The 21,456-nt window shown below is 41.9% G+C and overlaps 1 protein-coding gene across 4 annotated transcripts in view; it reads left to right on the forward strand.

The window, feature by feature from the left end:
- LOC149451932 (cathepsin F-like) overlaps positions 1-21,456 on the forward strand; it is a 492,728-nt gene that overhangs the window by 359,685 nt on the left and 111,587 nt on the right. The gene's annotated exons all lie outside the window — the stretch shown is intronic.

The raw sequence follows: 21,456 nt of genomic DNA on the forward strand, positions 1-21,456 counted from the left end.
AATGCTCACTGTCTGTGTTCAGGGCTGTACACATGCACCCATATGCTTGTCAAATTATGACCTGCAGCAATTCTATAGTGTAACATAGGTTGCCTGCAAACGGCGATAGCCACAAAAACAAACCACTGATTCCCACTCTACTGGCCACAGCACCCATGAGCCCCAAAACCTCAATTACACACACAGCTTTATTTATGAACTCAGTACAGTTGTATCATTTAGATTTCACAGGAATATGGTTGGGACTATGTCCATTAATAATGTTTTTAGTGTATTTTTACCATAAATATAGTTTGGATATTTTCTCTGGCGGTGGGGGGCTGTCAGGTATGCTGTACGGGGCCCCATGATATCTAACAGTGGCCCGGGTGTATGCTTGTGTCTGTGCCACCTGTATAGTTAGGAAGAACCTTGAACCTCTGCTATGTACCTCAATGGATCTAGGAATTGGACATGTTTTCAACTGAAAATACAACAATTATTAGTAATGTTTCCCCAGCAAATGAGGATCAGCTCCTCGGTGGAGAACAGCAATCTCGCCATGTCCAGATGTGGTCTGGAATTCCACAAAAGAACAATTCACAAAGCTAAAAAATAGATTTGCAAATTACCACTAAACTCTCCTAACTAGACTCCCATCCACTCACACTCCCCACTTCCACTTCCGGGTGTGTGCAAACGTCCTTCCGCAAACATCATGACGTATTTCCGGTATGACAGCTGCTCTAGCGCCTCCTCCAACAGCCGTCTTGGCGTTTATTTGTGCACCATAGCAATTTTATATGCGGCTCCATTGTGTATATGACATTCGCAAATATGTTTGCAGTTCTATTGTAGATTTGGCATTGGTGAATGTATGATTGCAGCTATACTGTGTATATGACATTGGCGAATATATATTTGCCAGTAAAGGCCCAAAGTCAACATAAATTGGGGGCCCAATTTATTACTGTTAAGAGGATTGTAGAAAAAGAATAATTAGCTGCACATTGAACACGACCTATTCATTGGTACAGAACATGGTCTTGTCGTGCAATAGGGGGCTTTTTGTTTGTTATTTTGGACATACTTGCACATGTGCGCTCTAACAAGGAAGATTTGGGAATATTATATAGCTAGCAAAAATAAGTGTTAGGGGTGCTAGTACATTTCAGATACTTATATAGCGCTGTCAATTTACGCAGCGCTTTACATATAGATGTGGTAAATTCACATCAGTCCCTAACCCTCAAGGGGCGTGCTAAGAGCCCTAACTTACATTCATACATATACTAGGGCCAATTTTGACAGGATCCAATTAACCTACCAGCATGTCTTTAGAGTGTGGGAGGAAACCGGAGTACCCGGAGGAAACACAGGCACAGTGAGAACATGCAAACTCCAGGCAGGAGGTGCTGTGGCTGGGATTCGAACCAGCGACCCTAATACTGCCAGGTGGACGTGCTAACCATTTACCCACTGTGCAACATTCAACTAAAACATGAAATGATCCCCCCAAAAAATACATAGTACAAATGTTTTTTGATCAAATACACATTCCACATTTATTTGGACAGCAACAAAAAGCTACATTCAATATCTTGGTGTAAAAAAAAACACAGGATTGATGTTGCTAAAATAGAACGGTCCTGCTCATAAGAGTTTACAATCTAAAGATGATACTTATAATGAACTGTGCTTTCACAGGTTACAGCAGGAATCAAATGGTTAATATCACTTGGGCTTATTCACAAAACAAGCTGCAGATCGAAATATCAATATAAAAATACATACGTGCCAAAATAAAAACACCTCCCACCTCCCCAAATCCCCCACACATACATTTCTCACCATGTTTGTCTGAAAACTGCATTTCATTCTAAATAAAGCAAATTTGGAAGAGCAGAGCAATGGACATGTGTTAGGATTACAATGCAAAGATAATAAACACAATCATTGTACAATAACACACAAACACACCTTAGAAGGAAGAACATGCAAAACATTTACAGCCCACATCAAAACACAGCATGAGTGTGGCCTGGGGGCAATTCACCACAATATCTCTTCCTCCCCCAAACCACCACAGACAAGTATATAGTGATACTCGTGAGCCAAAATGCGATACTCCCTTAGTGCAAAAAAATATATATTTTAAATCAAATAAATGGTGCATCAACACTTTACACAATACTCATTATCTGTGTGAAACATGTGATATATAACAATAAGTGTATATATATCCTCAGATATATACACAGGTGTCGCGCTCCATATATACCAATAATCATATAAATAATACTGTGACAAAACTTATAGTGCTAAAAAACAGTGCAACATTTAGTGCTCAACAAAAATAAATGCTGATTCAACAAAAAGTCCTCTTTATGCTTTAAATATATTCAGTGACAAATTCTGTGCCGTGCCACACTCCCCGTGCTCTAAAGATAGATGTGCGCTCACCTCCTTTTTTAGCCAACCACAGTGGCTAACAGCGCTTTTTGTCCTCTCAGGACTAGGTAGTAATCTTCATATATTAAATATATGTATCCATCCATGCCATGGATGTATTGCCTTTTTCCTGCCACCAGAGGTCTCCCTTTTTCCTCCTTCCACACTGAGCCTCAATGGATAGTAGGGATGGTTATTAGTAGTACTTTTCTCCTCCCTGTAACAAGCTCTATACAGCTGACTGATGCCAAATGTTATACAGTGGATCCGCACCTTGCTCCAAAAAGCAGACTCACACCAAATCTTATATAACAGACCTGTACTAAGCTATATATAGCAGGCTTTTGTTAAATACAAAGCAGCAGACCCCTTTTTTTGTTAAATACAAAGCAGCAGGGGTCTGCTGCTTTGTATTTAACAAAAGCCTGCTATATATAGCTTAGTACAGGTCTGTTATATAAGATTTGGTGTGAGTCTGCTTTTTGGAGCAAGGTGCGGATCCACTGTATAACATTTGGCATCAGTCAGCTGTATAGAGCTTGTTACAGGGAGGAGAAAAGTACTACTAATAACCATCCCTACTATCCATTGAGGCTCAGTGTGGAAGGAGAAAAAAGGGAGACCTCTGGTGGCAGGAAAAAGGCAATACATCCATGGCATGGATGGATACATATATTTAATATATGAAGATTACTACCTAGTCCTGAGAGGACAAAAAGCGCTGTTAGCCACTGTGGTTGGCTAAAAAAGGAGGTGAGCGCACATCTATCTTTAGAGCACGGGGAGTGTGGCACGGCACAGAATTTGTCACTGAATATATTTAAAGCATAAAGAGGACTTTTTGTTGAATCAGCATTTATTTTTGTTGAGCACTAAATGTTGCACTGTTTTTTAGCACTATAAGTTTTGTCACAGTATTATTTATATGATTATTGGTATATATGGAGCGCGACACCTGTGTATATATCTGAGGATATATATACACTTATTGTTATACACCACAGACAAGGACATGTAGAAATAATGTGCCTGTATAAGGCAAAAATCAGCCACAACTGCATCTCCTTATATAAGGTAGGCCACACCCACCACTGTCATTCATTTGGTCAGAGAAAGTGTTTGCACCTGAATAATTCTCTTCCCACCTGCGTTAATCCTTGGTATACAGGCCCCACAAATCAGAGTTAGAAAGAAAGCCACAGTGACGTGTACCTGTGCAGCATACAACAGAACATTGAACAGGGATGTGAAAGGGAACCCTATTGGCAATATTTCTTGGCCCTATGGGCACAATTCACTCCAGATTATCGCATGAGTTAAGGCAGTCACATGACCACATCTCGCATGCAATACTGAAAATGTCAATTCACTTTTGCTAGTATGCGGCATTTCCCATAAATCAGAAAAACACTCAGGAAATCAAACATAAAAAGGCCTTACGCTGCGGTCACATCAAAGCCGATTTAGAAATTGTGTGACGTACAGTGAAGATGCTGATTTCCTTACGATTTGCAAGACATCTGACACAGATATTTATGCAAATCGTCACAAAAGTAGTACATGTACTACTTTAGAAATCAATGTCGGAAATGCACCCATGTGACTGCTCTAATAGCAGACAATAGGGTGCGACTTGGCATACGATTTGCAAGTCGCATGCCATGCAAATCGCATGCCAAGTCGCTCAGGGTGCACGATTTCAGGTGCAATTTGGGAATTGAAATTGTACCTAATATCCGATCTAATGAATGTGGATGTGAGTGTCTTAACGTAAGCGATTTGCTGCAGCACAATTTCAAAAGTAGTTCTCGTCTAACTTTTTCAGCATTTTGTAGCGATTTCACATATAGACTACAATAGAAATCGCAATGCAAAACACAATTGGAAACGCAATAACTCATTGGTAAATCTACAGAAAACACGGTGAAATTGCCAAAAAAAGCACAATTTTAAATCACATCTAGTGTGAACCAAGCAGGCAATTCAACAAAGGAAATAAATCTTTGAAGGCATGTGGTATCTGCATGCTCAGATAAGGGTCTGTTATGGATTTGGGGGGGGGGGGGGACTACATGCCATTATTCAATTTTTTTTTTTTTAATCCATTTCTTTCGCTCACTCTTCTCATGGCTTGACAAACTTTCCCAAAAGGAGGTGGAGTGCAAACCAGCATTATCCAATCAATCATTGGCCCAGGCCCTTATCTCATCCCATCCTTTGACATTCACATAAGGTGCTACTTTAAAGGTGTTTGAACAGACAAGGCCTCATTCTAATTCACATTCTAGGGATAATTTAAACAGAAAGCAAAGATGCTGCCACCAGCACATGTATGTTAGGGTAGTCACACGGAGATCATGCAAATTCATTGCTGTGGTTGGGATTCAAACCAACAACCCTAGCGTTGTGAGACAGTAGTGCTAACCACTAATCCACGGAACTGTTGAACACTAATCCTGCCTGTATTTCTGTGGTGTGAATTAATCCTAAATCCCTGGGCAAGGTCAGTGTAACTAGCCAGATATCTTAAATGTGACACAAATGTTGTGCTATGTTGCCAATTCAGATGTATGTTGGTTCTATGTATCCCAATACAAAGGATTGCAATACTAATACAGGCGTACCTCGGTTTACCAACACCTCGGTTAACGTTATTTTCGGTTTACGAATGAAAATCCATGGAAAATAATGCCTCGGTTTACACAATTGTTAATTTTTTCGCAATACAAAGTGTATGTCGGCGCTGATTTTCAAATGCAAATGCCAGCCTTTTTTTTTTTTTCACTATAGTTCACAAGCTTAGAAGTCACTTTCCCTGAAGTTAAAGAAAACTTTGTATCTTTTAATAAACTCAAAGTAAACATTGTTTCCTTTAGGGATATAAATTCCAAGAAAACTTTCTCTTTTAGCTGGGGGAAGTGACAGGTGAATTTCTGAGCTATAGTGAAGAAAAAAAAAGGGAAAATTACATTTAAAAACCAGTACCATAATAAATAAAAAAACGGCATGGGGTCCCCCCTCCTATCCACACCAAGCCCTTCGGGTCTGGTATGGATATTAAGGGGTAACTCTAAGCCGAAATTAAATAAAAAACAGCTTGGGGATGCCCCAAAATCCATACCAGACCCTTATCCGAGCATGCCGCCCGGCATGGCAGGTCAGGAATGGGGGGGGACGAGCGAGTGCCCCCCCTCCTTAACCATACCAGGCCACATGCCCTCAACATGGGGGAGTGCTTTGAGGCAGGGGGGGGCTCCCCCCCAAAGCACCTTGTCCCCATGTTAATGGGGACAAGGGCCTCTTCCGTTAGTGGGATCATTGGTCGGCCATTTTTCAGGATTTTGGCATATTTTGTTTATCAGTAAAGTTGGAAATTTTTTTTCCAAATTTACTGATAAAAAAAATGTGCCAAAATCCCGAAAAACGGCCGACCAATTAACCCACTAACGGCCCGAAAATCAGCCGATTTTTTTTGCGGCCGATTTTAGACCCATCTATGGCCTGCTTTAGATGGGTCTAAAATCGGCCGCAAAAAAAATCGGCTGATTTTCGGGCCGTTAGTGGGTTAATTGGTCAGCCATTTTTTGTGATTTTGCCACTTTTTTTAATCGGTAAATTTGGATAAAAATCGGCCGATTTTGCAGATCGGCCGATTTTAGCGGCAATGATCTGCAAATTGGCTGATCTTTTTACAGATAAAAAATCTGCGCATGAGCCATGACCTGCAAGAAAAAGAAGAAGAAAATGAAAAAGAAGAAGAAAAAAAAGAAGAAGAAAAAGAAAAAATGCAGGTCATAGATGGGGCGAAACTGACCGTTTTTAAAAAAAAAACAAAAAACAAAAAATCGATTGTTCAATGGGCCGACGTTACCACCAATGGTAAAAAAAATTGTCCGATTTTCGCCCCGTCTACGGCCGGCAAATATAATAGCGAAGTAATTACTTCTGTCCCTGCAGAGAGCTGCGCTATTATATTTGACATTAAAAAGTATAAAGGTTGCAACATTGTATCTATATGTATCCGAATAAAAACATCTATATCCGAAATGGATACAAATAGATACAATGTTGCAGTCTCTATACTTTTTAATGTCAAATATAATAGCGGAGCTCTCTGCAGGGACAGAAGGAATGTTTCAGCTGTCAACGGGGTTTCCCACTGACAGATGAATTTTAAATTATTTCTGTGAATTAAATAAATAATTAAAAAAACAGCGTGGGGTCCCCCTTCCCATCCATACCAAGCCCTTCGGGTCTGGTATGGATGTTAAGGGGTGACTCCACGATGAAAATTAAAAAAAAAAAACAGCGTGGAGTACCCCCCAATATCCATACCAGACCCTTATCCGAGCATGCAGCCCGGCAGGTCAGGAAAGGGGGGGGGAAGAGCGAGCGCCCCCCCCCTCCTGAACCATACCAGGCCACATGCCCTCAACATGGGGGGTGCTTTGGGGCAGGGAGGCTCCCCCCCAAAGCACCTTGTTCCCATGTTGATGAGGACAAGGGCCTCTTCCCCACAACCCTGGCCGGTGGTTGTAGGGGTCTGCGGGCGGGGGGCTTATCAGAATCTGGAAGCCCCCTTTAACAAGGGGGCCCCCAGATCCTGCCCCCCCCCCTTCGTGAATAAGTCTGCGGTACATGGTCCCGCGACTCATTCACAAAAAAGCAGTGTGGTGTAAAAAAAAAACACAGTACAGGGTCTTTGACAAGTCCTTTATTAAAACATTGTCCCCCGAAGTAGATCAAACGTCAATCACGGCCGCGAAGACCCGAAAAAAAAAAAAAAAAAAGTCCGGTCGGAGGCTTCCAGCCATCTGAAAAAAAGGCTAGCTGCCAGTTCTTAAATATCATTGATGTCACATGGGGCGGGGTTTCTCGGATGATGTCCCTGGCTTGCCCCGCCCCTTACCTATTTAAGAACTGTCACCCTGTCTCTCCACTGAGGCTAACTAGCTGAATCCAGGAGACAGTCTGACAGTTCTTATATAGGTAAGGGGCGGGGTCAGCCAGGGACAGCAAGCATGTGATATGGGGCGGGGTCACTCGGATGATGTCCCCGGCTGGCCCCGCCCCTTACCTATATAAGAACTGTCAGACTGTCTCCTGCATTCAGCTAGTTAGCCTCAGCCTCATGGGCGTCATCTGCTATTCCCTGGGTTTTATGTGCTTCCCTTTCATCACTTCCTGGCCCGCCTACTAGCTGGCCTGTCTATTTAAGACATGCTCAGTCTGTCTCACTTTGCCTGAGCAATGTTTGTTGTCTGAGCTCCCCTGTGTTTCTCTGAGAATCCATTGAAGTCGATCTGTGTACTGACCCCGGCTTGTCCCTGACATTCCTCATATATATTGTATATCCGTGTACTGACCTTGGCTTCGTTCCTGACATTGCCTGTCTTCTGCCTGTCCTGACCACGGCTAGCCTACTGGATCTCCTGAGTCTACTCCCATCGTACTCTACTTCTGCTAGCGGTCTCTTCTACCTCAGCTGGGTGTACTTGGGGGCCGCGACCTGGTCCCAGCCTGCTGCAAGTCCCCACCATCAGGGGCTCTGGTGAACAAGCAGGCTGGGGCTTAGACTCTGCTCCCTGGGGAACCGCAAGCTGTGGATTAAGAGCTCACTACCACACGTATTGACCATCTCGTTGCGGGGTAAAAGTAGACTGTCGCTCATAAAAATTGGACGATCGCCCAAGAATATGCGCCCAGGCACAATAGTAAATCAGGGCCTTTGTGACACCTTTTGATTTATTGATGTGATTTTCACTGTGTGACTATCTGCATTTTTGATCCCTTATTAGGGATTCACTGTTGTGTTTGCTTCCTATTGTAGTGTCCCATTAGGGCACTTGGGGTCACTGTTTGTATTATCCCCATGTGGATTGGGGTCACTATTACTTGTCACTTGGTCACGTTTTTGATCTAGTGCATAGATCTATCATCTAGTGTCACATTTTTAATGTCAATTAATATCATTGTATTTATTATTTATTTGTTTTTTATAATCTATTTGTATTTATTAGCGCTGCATCATATTTTCTTTTTTTATGTGCTCATGTGGTACACAGATTAGTCCTGTCAATTTTAAGAAGGTGCTCCAAAAGACAACTCGATCTGTGTATAAAAGACACCTGTTGTCACGAAATATGTCTTATTAACTGGCATCCATTTTGTATAATGCCTCCATTTCTAGATGTGTGAACAGTTAATTTTGGTTTTGTAACTTCTCTCATTTTCTTAGACTAGTTTCATTTCTGTAAACAGAACTACCTTATATGGTATCCCTCACCTATTTGCAGTTTCTGTTCTTCATGTAACTATATTGATAAGAATGAAATGTTTCATTGGTAATCCTAAGATTAAGCAATGCCTACTGAGTTCTGTTTAACCGTTCTTGTCATGCATTAAACTTTCAGAGATTTAGCTTGTACACTTCGGTGTCTGGAGTTTTATTTCTCCCAGGCCTGAGTGTGAAAATAACGAGGACAGGGGCTACAGACATAGGCTTATTCCTATCAAGTGGTGTTGGGAAATAGGCTTAAAGCTGTGGCTGGTCAGGTTAGCTGAGCTAGTCTTAGTTTTACCTGGATTGTCCTCCTTTAAGACCCAGGGATAGTAGTCAAAGTTTCCATTTGAAATTGTTGGATTTCTCAGGGAGTCTTTGAGGTTGGACCTCAAAGGGAATTTAGAGGTTTTGGAAACCTCTGGGGAAAAATTGCCTAGGCAGGTATAATTGTGAATTCACAAGAGTCCTTGTTTATTTTTGCCATTTTAGAAGTATAAGTGCTTATTTGCTATATGTTAAGAAACTGTTAAGTAGTAATTTTTGTTACAGCATAGGTTTATTAAAAGGTCTGTACTTTTAAGTGTTAAACTTCTGAACTGTTGAGAAGGCTTTGTCGGCATTACAGCCGCTCCTCTTCAGAGAATAATTACTGACACTGTAATATTTATTGCTGTGCCCAACAGCTGTTTTGCGTTAAAGAGGGTATATCTAAGGTGAGAGATCTCTACCCAAACATTTTTAAACTTTTTAAACTAAACGCATAAAGTGTTAAGTGATATTGCTAAGAAAGAAAGACAATATATCCTCTACCCCTCTTTCCTTTGTCACTTGATAAGCTCCCACGGCTTTAATTACCATCTCTATTGTGATGACAAGCAAATCTATCTGTCTACCCCTCACCTCACCCCTTCAGTTTCCACCCGCATCACTAGCCTACTAAGCGACATATCGGCTTGGATGTCACTCCACTTCCTCAAACTCAACCTTTCCAAAACTGAGCTCTTAGTATTCCCCTTGCCCGCTCCACCCCCACTGACTTCACCATAAACATTGCTAACACCATCCTCAGTCCATCCCCTCATGCCAGGGTACTAGGTGTAATCCTAGACTCCCATCTGTCCTTCCAGCCCCAGATCCAATCGCTGACACAATCATGTAGACTTCCAAGATACGACCGTTCCTAACCCCGGAAACCACTAAGCAACTTATTCACTCCCTTGTCATATCACGCCTCGACTACTGTAACTCCCTCCTCATTGGCCTACCTCATCGCAGGCTATCCCCCCTCCAGTCTATCATGAATGCTGCTGCCAGACTCATCCACCTCACTAACCATTCTGTATCCGCCACCCCTCTCTGCCAATCCCTCCACTGGCTCCCAGTTGCCCAACGGATAAAATTCAAAACTCTAACAATGACATATAAAGCCATTCACAACACTGCCCCAATTTACATAACCGATCTTATCTCTAAATATCACCCAAACCGTACACTCCGCTCCTCGCAAGACCTCTTACTCTCTAGCTCCCTTATCTCCTCCTCCCACGCTCATCTCCAAGACTTCTCCAGGGCGTCACCCATCCTCTGGAACTCCCTACCCCAATCTATCAGACTATCACCTACTCTATTTGCTTTTCGGTGATCACTGAAAACTTTTTTTCTTCAGGGAAGGCTATCCCGCTCTTTGCTAATTTTGGAATCCTCCACTCTTCCAACCACATCCCCCACAGTGACTACCTACTGTACCATTCACCCTTCCCTCCTAGATTGTAAGCTCTAAGGAGCAGGGCCCTCAAATCCCTCTTGTATTGAACTGTATTGTTACTGTATTGTCTCCCACTATAATGTAAAGCGCTGAGCAAACCGTTGACGCTATATAATTCCTGTATAATAATAATATTATCCTAAATTGTCTAGGTTAACTTGTAAGGAATGTGTGATAACAGTATTTTTATAAGATACAGTATATGAAAACAGCAGGTTTTCACTGGCTGAAATATGCGCCTGGTTACACTCCAGAGCACAGTAACTTAAATCTCCACTCTTTAGCCTGCACCATCTGCTCCGACAAATTATACAAAAGTATATCCAGCTTTGCATAAAAGAGAGGATTTTTTATTTTTTTTTCACCTCAGACCTTCAAGGTCCACTTCTGACACCAGTTGATAGGAATCAGCCTATTTCTGTAGCCCCTGTCCTCGTTGTCACCCTCAAACCTGAGAGAAATAAAGCTCCAGAAACCGAAGTGTGCAAGCTTAATCTCTGAAAGTTTAATGCATGACAAGAACTGTTATACAGAATTCAGTAGGTTTTGCTTAACCACTTCCAGACCGGACACTTTTACCCCCTTCCTGATCAGGGCAATTTTCAGCTTTAACGCTATCACACTTTGAATGACAATTGCGCGGTCATGCAACACTGTACCCAAATGAATTTTTTACCATTTTTTTGAGATTGATAAAGCTTTATTTTGGTGGTATTTATTCACCCCTGGGATTTATATTTTTTTTGCTATGTAAATGAAATGTCCAAAAAATTTGAAAAAAGGTGTTTTTTTTAATAAAATTTTGCAAATAAATAATATTTCATCATAAATCTTAGCCAAAATTTATTCCGTTATCTTTTTAGTAAAAAAAAAAATCCAAATTAGTTTATTAGCAAAAATTATAATTTTTAAACATTTTTTTTTACATTTTTATTTTATTTTTTTGTATTGTTTTTTTTTTTACATACTGTCACCCTAGCAGTACAGTGTCACCATGGTGACACTGTACTATTTGTGAGGGGTGATGAAGATTTTTTTTTTTTTTTTACACTGATTGCTTTTACACCCATATAGGATGTAAAAGCAATCATTTCTCTTTCTCTCTGTGTGCATTCTTGCACTCATTGAGAAGAACTGAGTGAGCTGTGATTGGTCACAGCTTGTCACATGGAACAAGGCTTTTGTGAATAGCCTTGTACCATGTGACCTCTGTGATCATTCAGATTTCACACATGGTAAGCAATGATGTCAGAAGTGACATCTTGCTTACTACTTTGCATGTGATCACTGATTGGCCAATCAGTGATCACATGATCGGGACCTCGTACAGAGGTCCCGTCCGACGATCGGTGTTTCACTGTGTCCGGAGGACACAGCGGGCACCGGATCGTGGTGGGAGCGCGCACAAGCAGGGTGCGGGGAGGCCGTTTATAGACTGCCACCCGACCCTGCAGTGCCACCGTCCGGCCGTTTATATACAACGGCCGGTCGGGAAGTGGTTAATCTTAGGATAACCAATGAAACATTCCATTCTTGTCAATATAGTTACGTGAAGAACAGAAACTGCAAAGAGCTGAGAGATACCATATAAAGTAGTTCCGGTTACAGTGAAATGGAAACTATTCTCAGAAAGCAAGAGAGAAGTTACAAGTGAAACTAACTCTTCACACATCTAGAAATGGAGGCATTATACAAAATGGATGACAGTTAATAAGACATTTTTCCTTACACCTGTCCACAGAATCTTTCTTCTATTCAAACCTCATCACCATCATGAGCAATATGAAAGAGCTGTCAAAGGACATCAGGGACAAGATTGTAGACCTGCACAAGGCTGGAATGATCTACAAGATCACCAGCAAGAAGCTTGGTGAGAAGGAGACAACTGTTAGAACGATTATTCGCAAATGGAAGAAATAAAAAATAATTATCAATCGCTTTTGGTCTGGAGCTCCATGCAAGATTTTGCCTCATGGGGTAAGGATGATCATGAGAAAAGTGAGGGATCAGCCCACAACTACACGGGAGGAGCTTGTGAATGATCTTAAGGCAGTTGGGACCACAGTCACCAAACAGACCTTTTGTAACACAATACTGCCATGGATTGAAATCCTGAAGCGCCCTCCTCAAGAAGGCACATGTACAAGCCCGACTTAAGTTTTCTAATTAACATATAAATGATTCAGAGAAGGATTGGGAGAAAATGCCGTGTTCTCATGAGACCAAAATTGAGCTCTGCAGCATTAACTTGACTCGCCGTGTTTGGAGGAAGTAAAATACTGACTATGACACTAAGAACACCATCCCTGCAGTCACGCACAGAGGTGGGAACATTACGCTTTGGGGCGGTTTCTTTGCTAAAGATACAGGTCGACTTTGCTGCATTATGGGGCCATGTATTGTAAAATCTTGGATGAGAACCTTCTTCCCTCAGCCAGAACACTGAAGATGGGTCTTCCAGCATGACAGTGACCCAAAACATACCACCATGGCAAAGGAGTGTCTCAAGAAGAAGCACATTAAGTCCTGGGAAAAGATTTAGATTATTTAAGGCGTTAGAACACAGAGTATCTTCGGTGGTTTTTTTGCAGGAGACACATTTTGAGATAGAGTCAAACGTTAAGCTGAATTGTAGATATTATCCAACATGGTATTACGAAGACTCCCCTATTAAGAGAGCAAAGGGAGTAGCAATAGGATTTGCAAAGAATATAAGGTGTGAGTTGGAGGATAGAGAAATAGACCCTGAGGGGAGATTTTTGTTCTTAAAAGGTAAACTACAAGAAATTGAGTGTACAGTAGCTAATATTTATTGCCCAAATAAGAGATCCGAGATATATTTGAAAGATATATTGAAAAAATTGATGGACTTTAAAAAGGGTCGCTTGATATTGGCTGGGGACTTCAATTTCTGTATGGATCCACAAATGGATACAACCTCTTCTGTGCAGAGAGAGGGAGGTGGGTCTCTGAGAACTTTGAAAAAGGTGATGCATGAGTGCCAACTGGTGGACATCTGGAGAATAACATATGGGAAGGAAAGAGACTATACCTTCTTCTCAAATGCACGCGAGATGTATTCGAGATTGGATTATATATTGGTAGATCATCAACTTATTGAGTTTGTGGTTAAAGTAGAAATAGAAGCAATGTCCTTTTCGGACCATACCCCTGTTACAATTAAACTAGGGTGGGGACGGCAGTTAACAGGAGGTTCAGGATGGAAGTTGAATGAGGCTCTTCTCCTGGATAAGGAGACCAATCAGAAGATTAGGGAAGAGATTGAGCGATTTTTTTCGGGAGAACAAGTCAGGAGACGTGTCGGTAGCTAAAGTATGGGAGTCCCATAAGGCTTATATAAGGGGAATATTGATTGCGATCGGGGCAAAAAAGAATAGGGAAAGAACAGAGAAACTTAGTAGGCTTTTAAAGGAAATATTTGAATTGGAACGGATACATAAAAATATAACAAAAGAGATAAGACAGAAGGTAATAAAAAAGAAAGAAGAACTGGAGATTCTGATGGAAGAGAAGAGCCTTTAATAAACTGTTAACTGAGAGGTACAGATGGGGAGATAGACCAGGAAAGTATTTGAGAGCCCTGAGGAAAAAGAAAAATAGGAATTACCGTATTTTTCGCTCCATAAGACGCACTTTTTTCCCCCAAAAAAAGGGGGGAAAATGTCAGTGCGTCTTATGGAGCGAATATAAAGCTGCTGGTCCGGTATTTCTGCCGCCACCATGTCAGAATACCGGGCCGGCCGCTCAGCTGTTCTCTCCTGCAGGGCCTTACCTGTTCCTCGCTCCAGCGCTGCACAGTCTTCCCACGCTGGCTTCTGTGACAGCCAGGTGCCCACTGCGCATGTGCTGCGCTTTGTGAATAATCTGGTGTCTTCTGGGACACATGACAGGTCCCAGAAGGCGCCGGGCCATTCACAAAGCGCAGCGCTTCTCGCTCATGCGCAGTGGGCACCCGGCTGTCACAGAAGCCGGCCCGGGAAGAAGAGGGAAGGACTACTCCGCGGAAGTGGGAGCGGGTACCTGTCAAATTCAGGTACCCGCTCCCCCTCCCTCCTCAAAGGTCAGCAGTCTCTGGTCATTCCCTGCATGTCTACAGTCTCTGGTCATCCCCTGCACTGTCTGCAGTCTCTGGTCATCCCCTGCACTGTCTGCAGTCTCTGGTCATCCCCTGCACTGTCTGCAGTCTCTGGTCATCCCCTGTACTGTGTCCGCAGTCTCTGGTCATCTCCTGCACTGTGTCCGCAGTCTCTGGTCATCCCCTGTACTGTGTCTGCAGTCTCTGGTCATCCCCTGCACTGTGTCCGCAGTCTTTGGTCATCTCCTGTACTGTGTCCGCAGTCTCTGGTCATCTCCTGTACTGTGTCCGCAGTCTCTGGTCATCTCCTGTACTGTGTCCGCAGTCTCTGGTCATCTCCTGTACTGTGTCCGCAGTCTCTGGTCATCTCCTGTACTGTGTCCGCAGTCTCTGGTCATCTCCTGTACTGTGTCCGCAGTCTCTGGTCATCTCCTGTACTGTGTCCGCAGTCTCTGGTCATCTCCTGTACTGTGTCCGCAGTCTCTGGTCATCTCCTGTACTATGTCCGCAGTCTCTGGTCATCTCCTGTACTATGTCCGCAGTCTCTGGTCATTCCCTGTACTTGTGTCCGCAGTCTCTGGTCATTCCCTGCACTGTGTCCGCAGTCTCTGGTCATCTCCTGTATTGTGTCCGCAGTCTCTGGTCATCCCCTGTACTGTGTCTGCAGTCCATTGGTTCAGAATATTTTTTTTTTCTTGTTTTTCGCCTCTAAAACCTAGGTGCGTCTTATGGTCAGGTGCGTCTTATGGAGCGAAAAATACGGTATATAGAAAAAATAAAGTACTGTCTGTGATACTTTTTTATTTGCACTAACAAATAATTTTAAGGACAAGCTTTCGGGGAGTGTCCCCTTCTTCAGGTCAAAGCAGTACTGATCACAAAGGGTTAGAAGAGATGTTTTGGAGTTGGAAGGAAAAAAAAAAAAGAGAACAGATAAGACACAGCAAAAGCAAAGTCTGGGGAGGGGAGGGGGGAAGACTACACTCAGAGGCAGTGATGATTGAGGTGATAAAACTGTTGGATAATGAGTGAGGAATCCCATGTCCAAATTCAGGCCGTTTTCTCTTGTGTCAAATAGAATTATCATTCTTAGTTCAAAAGTTTTTCTTTCCTGGATGAATTTGAAATTTCCTTTAAGAACTAAAATATTGACGTCTCCCATTGTGTGGTCTGGTTGTGCGAAATGGTGTCCCGCAGGTGTGCAAAAGTCATCTTCTTTATGTTCCTTGATGGTATGTCTGTGCAAATTCATCCTTGTTTGTAACTTCTGTCCTGTTTTGCCAACATAGGATCCTTTGTTACATTTTCTGCACTGGATAAGGTACACAACATTACTGGAGGTGCAGCTGTATGATCTGGAGATATTAAAGATCCCTTTTGAGTGTCTGACACTTTTTGATGGATTGATTTGGTTGCACAGTTTGCAGCACATTTTATTGCAGGGTTTGCTTCCATTATTTGTGACATCATCATCAGAAGGATTTTTCCTACTTTTAAGTTTATTTCTGAGGTTGGGGGGTTGTCTGAAGGCCAGTATTGGTGGTTGCTGGAATATTTCTTATCTTATCTGTTCTCCTTTTTTTTTCCTTCCAACTCCAAAACATCTCTTCTAACCCTTTGTGATCAGTACTGCTTGACCTGAAGAAGGGGACACTCCCCAAAAGCTTGTCCTTAAAATTGTTTGTTAGTGCAAATAAAAAAGTATCACAGACAGTACTCAATTGTTTCTGTTGCAAGTGCACTAATACGACTACAATCACCTCATAGAAAAAATAAGAAACTCCAAGGGAGAACTGGTTCATTCAACTAAAGAGATTGCTAAGGTGTTTAAGGAATATTATAATAAGCTGTATAATATTACCTCCCACGACTCTTTAAATAATATTGGAAATGTGAGTATCGAAAAAAGAAGGATATATTTAAAAAACGTGGGTCTACTGAAATTAAGCGAAGCACAATTGAATTCCCTTGGCTCAGAAATTACGCAGGAAGAAATAAAAGTAGCATTAAAAAGTAAGACGACGGAGAAAAGTCCAGGGCCAGATGGTGAGGTACTATAAAAAATACAGTGAATTGTTAATACCTAAATTGAAGATATATATATGAATGCCCTGGGTGGGGAGATGGAAATGAGGTGAGAATCCTTTCAGGCTCATGTGGTGCTCATTCAAAAGGAAGGGAAAGTTGCTTCTCAGTGCTCTAGTTATAGACCAATCTCACTATTGAACACAGATACTAAGTTATATGCAAAGGTCTTAGCAAACAGGTTGAAAGATTTAATGCCCGAATGGATACATGGACATCAGGTGGGATTTGTACTGGGGAGAGAGGGCAGAGACAATGGGTTAAGATCTTTGTTGCTCATTTAGAAAAGTAGGAAGGGAAAAACTCTGGTGGTGGTGCTCTCAATCGATGCCGAAAAGGCATTCGACAGAGTTGATTGGGGCTTCATGATGAACATTCTGGAAGCCCTGGGAATGGGAGTTAGAATGAGAGAGTAGATAGGAAAGTTGTATAGGAAGCCCTCTGCAGTTATTATGGTAAATGGGGAGAGGTCGGAGTCTATTGGAATGTCAAATGGAACAAGACAGGGCTGCCCTCTGTCCCCATTGTTGTATGTTTTGTCATTAGAATCCTTATTGTCAACAATTAGGAAGAATATAGATATAAAGGGAATACAGATAGGAGGAACAGAACATAAAGTGGCTGCCTTTGCGGATGACCAGTCCTGGGAAACCCCAGGATAACACTCCCAAATTTAATGAAGATATTGAAGGAATATGGGGAGCTATGAAACTTGAAAATCAACCCAAAAAAACTGAGATTTTAAATATAAATCTTTCAAATAGTGAAAAAGAAAGGATACAAAATGAATTCCCCTTTATATGGAAGGAAAGAGATATAAAATATTTAGGGGTAAAACTCACTGTTTCATGTAAGAACTTGTACAAAGCAAATTACATTTCACTGTTAAATGAGATTAAGGAGAAACTAAAGAAATTGGGAGGAGGAAATCAGTCTTGGATAGGATGCATAAATCTGATACAAAATGGTAATTGTACCCAAAATCCTATATAAATTTCAAATGGTCCCAATTAAACTCCCAGAGGTTTTCTTCAAGGCAATTAAAAAAAATAACGATATATATGGAAGAATAAATAACCTATTACCGTATTTTTCGCACCATAAGACGCAGTTTTTTCCCCCCAAAAAAGGGGGGAAAATGTCAGTGCGTCTTATGGAGCGAATATGGAGCGGCCGGTCCGGTATTTCAACTGCCGCCGTGTCAGAATACGGGGCCGGCCGCTCAGCTCTACAGCAGGACCTTATAGAGATGACTGCTGACCTTTGGGGAGGGGGGGGAGCTGGTACCTGAATTTGACAGATACCCGCTCCCACTTCCGTGGAGTTGTTCTTTCATCTTACCCGTTCCTCTATCCAGCGGCGCGGTCTTCCCGGCTTCTGTAGTGTGGGCATGACAGCCGGGTGCCAAGTGTGCATGCGCAGGAAGCGGTGCTTTTTGTGAATGGTAAGGCGGCACCTGGGACACATGACAGATCCCAGAAGCCGCCGGACCAATCACAAAGCGCAAGTGCTTCTCGCTCATGCGCACTGGGCACCCGGCTGTCATGCCAAGCGCCATTACAGAAGCCGGGAAGACAGCGCGCGGCTGGATAGAGGAACAGGTAAGATGAAAGAACAACTCATTGGAAGTGGGAGCGGGTATCGGTCAAATTCAGGTACCCTCTCCCCACCTCCCCAAAGGTCAGCAGTCATCCCCTGTACTATCCACAGTCTCTGGTCATCCCTGTGCTGTCCGCAGTCTCTGGTCATCCCTGTGCTGTCTGCAGTCTCTGGTCATCCCTGTACTGTGTCCGCAGTCTCTGGTCATCCCTGTACTGTGTCCGCAGTCTCTGGTCATCCCTGTACTGTGTCCGCAGTCTCTGGTCATCCCCTGCACCGTGTCCGCAGTCTCTGGTCATCTCCTGCACCGTGTCCGCAGTCTCTGGTCATCTCCTGCACCGTGTCCGCAGTCTCTGGTCATCTCCTGTACTGTGTCCGCAGTCTCTGGTCATCTCCTGTACTATGTCTGCAGTCCATTAGTTCAGAATTTTTTTTCCTGTTTTCTGCCTCTAAAACCTAGGTGCGTCTTATGGTCAGGTGCGTCTTATGGAGCGAAAAATACGGTATATCTTATGAATTGTTAAGCAGAAATAAAGAGAAGGGTGGAATGGGAGTGCCAGACTTTAAGAGATATCATAGAGCAGTAGTTTTAGTGAGAATTTATGATTGGACGCATAATCCAAATGGGAAAAGTTGGGTAAAAATTGAAAATGAACTAAGTGGAGCTAATTTGAGTAAAATTATATAGGTGCCAGCACAATATAGAGGATTAAAAGATAGCACAAGTTTATATACTTTAAATGTTTTAAGGGTCTGGGATATATTGCACAAACACATGAAGTGGGATTTTAATTCACAATTAATACCACTGAGGAACACAGAGTTTTTCCCTCCAGGTAGGGAGGAGATTATAGGAAAATGGTTTAAGAAGGAGGATGTCCAGTTGAGAGATATAATGGTGGGGGGGAAGTTGAGATCACTTAAGGATTTGGAAAAGGAAAAAGGAGAAATTTTCACTAAGATAGATGAGTGGAGGTATCACCAATTAAAACATTTTGTTAGGAATCTTCCGAAACCTTTGAGATCTAGGAAGGATTGGAATCTGTTTGAGAGGTTGTTTGAATCACGGGGAGATGGGAGACACGGCACTGCTAAAATTTATAAGATTCTCACTGAATTAGACACAAACACAAAGCCAATGTATATAGCGAAATGGGACAGAGACCTGGGGGTTGTGATAGAAGAGGATAAACAGAAGAAAATATATAGATTATTCCATGAGAATATAAGTATGCGAGAGGTGGAAATAAATTTTAAGTGTTTTATAAGATGGCACATTACACTGAATGTTGAACATAAGATGAGTGGGGAGAACTCACCGGGTTGTTGGTGGTGATGTGGAAAGATAGGCATGTTATATCACATATGGTGGGAGTGTCCAAAAATTCAAGTATTTTGGAAGAGAATAGTTCATTTAATTGGGATGATTTCTGAGATGAATATGGGATTGGATCCAGAGATTTGTCTATTACATAGTACAGAGTTATCAGTAAACAAATACAAGGAATTGGGTATATGGTACTATCTAAATACAGCAAAAGGTTTGATACCCAAGTTTTGGCATAAGACAGAGGTGCCGATGGAAGAGGATTGGGTAGAGAGAGTGAATTCAGATTTGTAGGATGGACAAATTGTATCATATGCAGGAAGTCAAGATCGGGTTATACTATGTGAAATGGAGAAAATGGGAAGAATTTGTACTTAAGATGAAATATATGAAGCTTTAGGGAGTGATATGTGAAAGTACCTCTTACTTTTGTAGGAAAGATGTGAAGAAATGCGGGGGGGGTGTTAGTTGGGAGGGGGGGGGGGGAAATAGATATAGAAAGGGATATAAATCATAGTTTTGTATGTTTTATGAGAAAATGATGGAATATGTATTTTATCTGGAAACTTAATAAATATTTAAATAAAAAAAAAGAAGAAGCACATTAAGGTAATGGAGTGACCTAGCCAGTCTCCAGACCTTAATCCTATAGAAAATTTATGGAAGAAGCTGAAACTTTGAGTTGGCAAGCAACAGCCAAAAAAACCTTAAGAGTTTAGAAAAGATCTGTAAAGAAAAGTGGACCAAAATCCCTCCTGAGATGTGTGCAAACCTAATAACCAACTTCTAGAAACGTCTTACCTCTGTGCTTGCCAAAAGGGGTTTCTCCACCAAGTACTAAGTCATGTTTTCCTTGGGGATCAAATACTTACTTTACTCACTGAACTGCAATTCAATTTATAACATTTTTATCCTGTGTTTCTTCTGGATTTTTGGTTGATATTCTGTCTTGATCATTTAAAATACACCTATGAAGTTATCAAACTTGCAAAATCTGCAGGGGATCAAATAATTATTTTCCTCACTGTAGCACTCTTCAAAATGGTTCACAAGACCACATGCTAAAAATCCAAGAGGAGCATTGGGTGGGAGGATCCAAAAAACCCCTGCAGCTCCTAACAGATCTGGGATTGATCTCCGCAGTGCACAGTATATATCTGTGGTCTATGTGAAGGAGACCACAGGGGCACGTGAGACAATAAATTACAAAATCTGTGGCATAGGTGTAAAATAAACTGATATGATATATTTTACTGGTACTATCTTTAAAGTTCTTCTGTTGATGGTCCACAAACTAGCACGTTTTACACTAAATTTTCCTACATTGATACATCCCAGTAAGGTTACATACAGTGGCTAGGGAGTGAGAGGTGGACTTTATGGGGGCTGATAGTTTACTAATCTTACTCTTAATGTTGGGTGTCCTGTTATAAACAAATTTTGGTATTTCTGAACGTACGAGTCCTAGTTTAGCGTTTTTAATTAGAATCCCCCAATGGTATAAAATTATCCTTTCCATCCTTTCCATGAATTTGTTGTCAGAACACTGTACGCTGTAGGACCCAAGGACCTACAGGATGGGTGTATAGGCATTTCTTATAGACTTGTTTAAGCCCTCTTTCCAGAACCCTCTCTCAAAATAAGATATTGTCTGAATCTGACAGATGGCTGTGTCTGCTCTGTGGCCATAGACGCTGCCGATCTGTCCACCAGGTCTCAGCTTGTTTTTGGCACTGGTAGCACCTTTGCTGCTGCATGATCGGCTCATCTACACATTGTCTGTTTACTATCTGCTGCCTACTGTTTCCTCTTTATTATTCCATGCTGGACATCAAGATTTTAATGTGTAACTGTGCTGAATTTAGTAAAAT

The sequence above is a fragment of the Staurois parvus genome, unplaced genomic scaffold, assembly GCF_062004578.1.
Source record: "Staurois parvus isolate SC_StPar_1 unplaced genomic scaffold, SC_StPar_1.0 ptg000505l, whole genome shotgun sequence".
NCBI lineage: Eukaryota > Metazoa > Chordata > Amphibia > Anura > Ranidae > Staurois > Staurois parvus.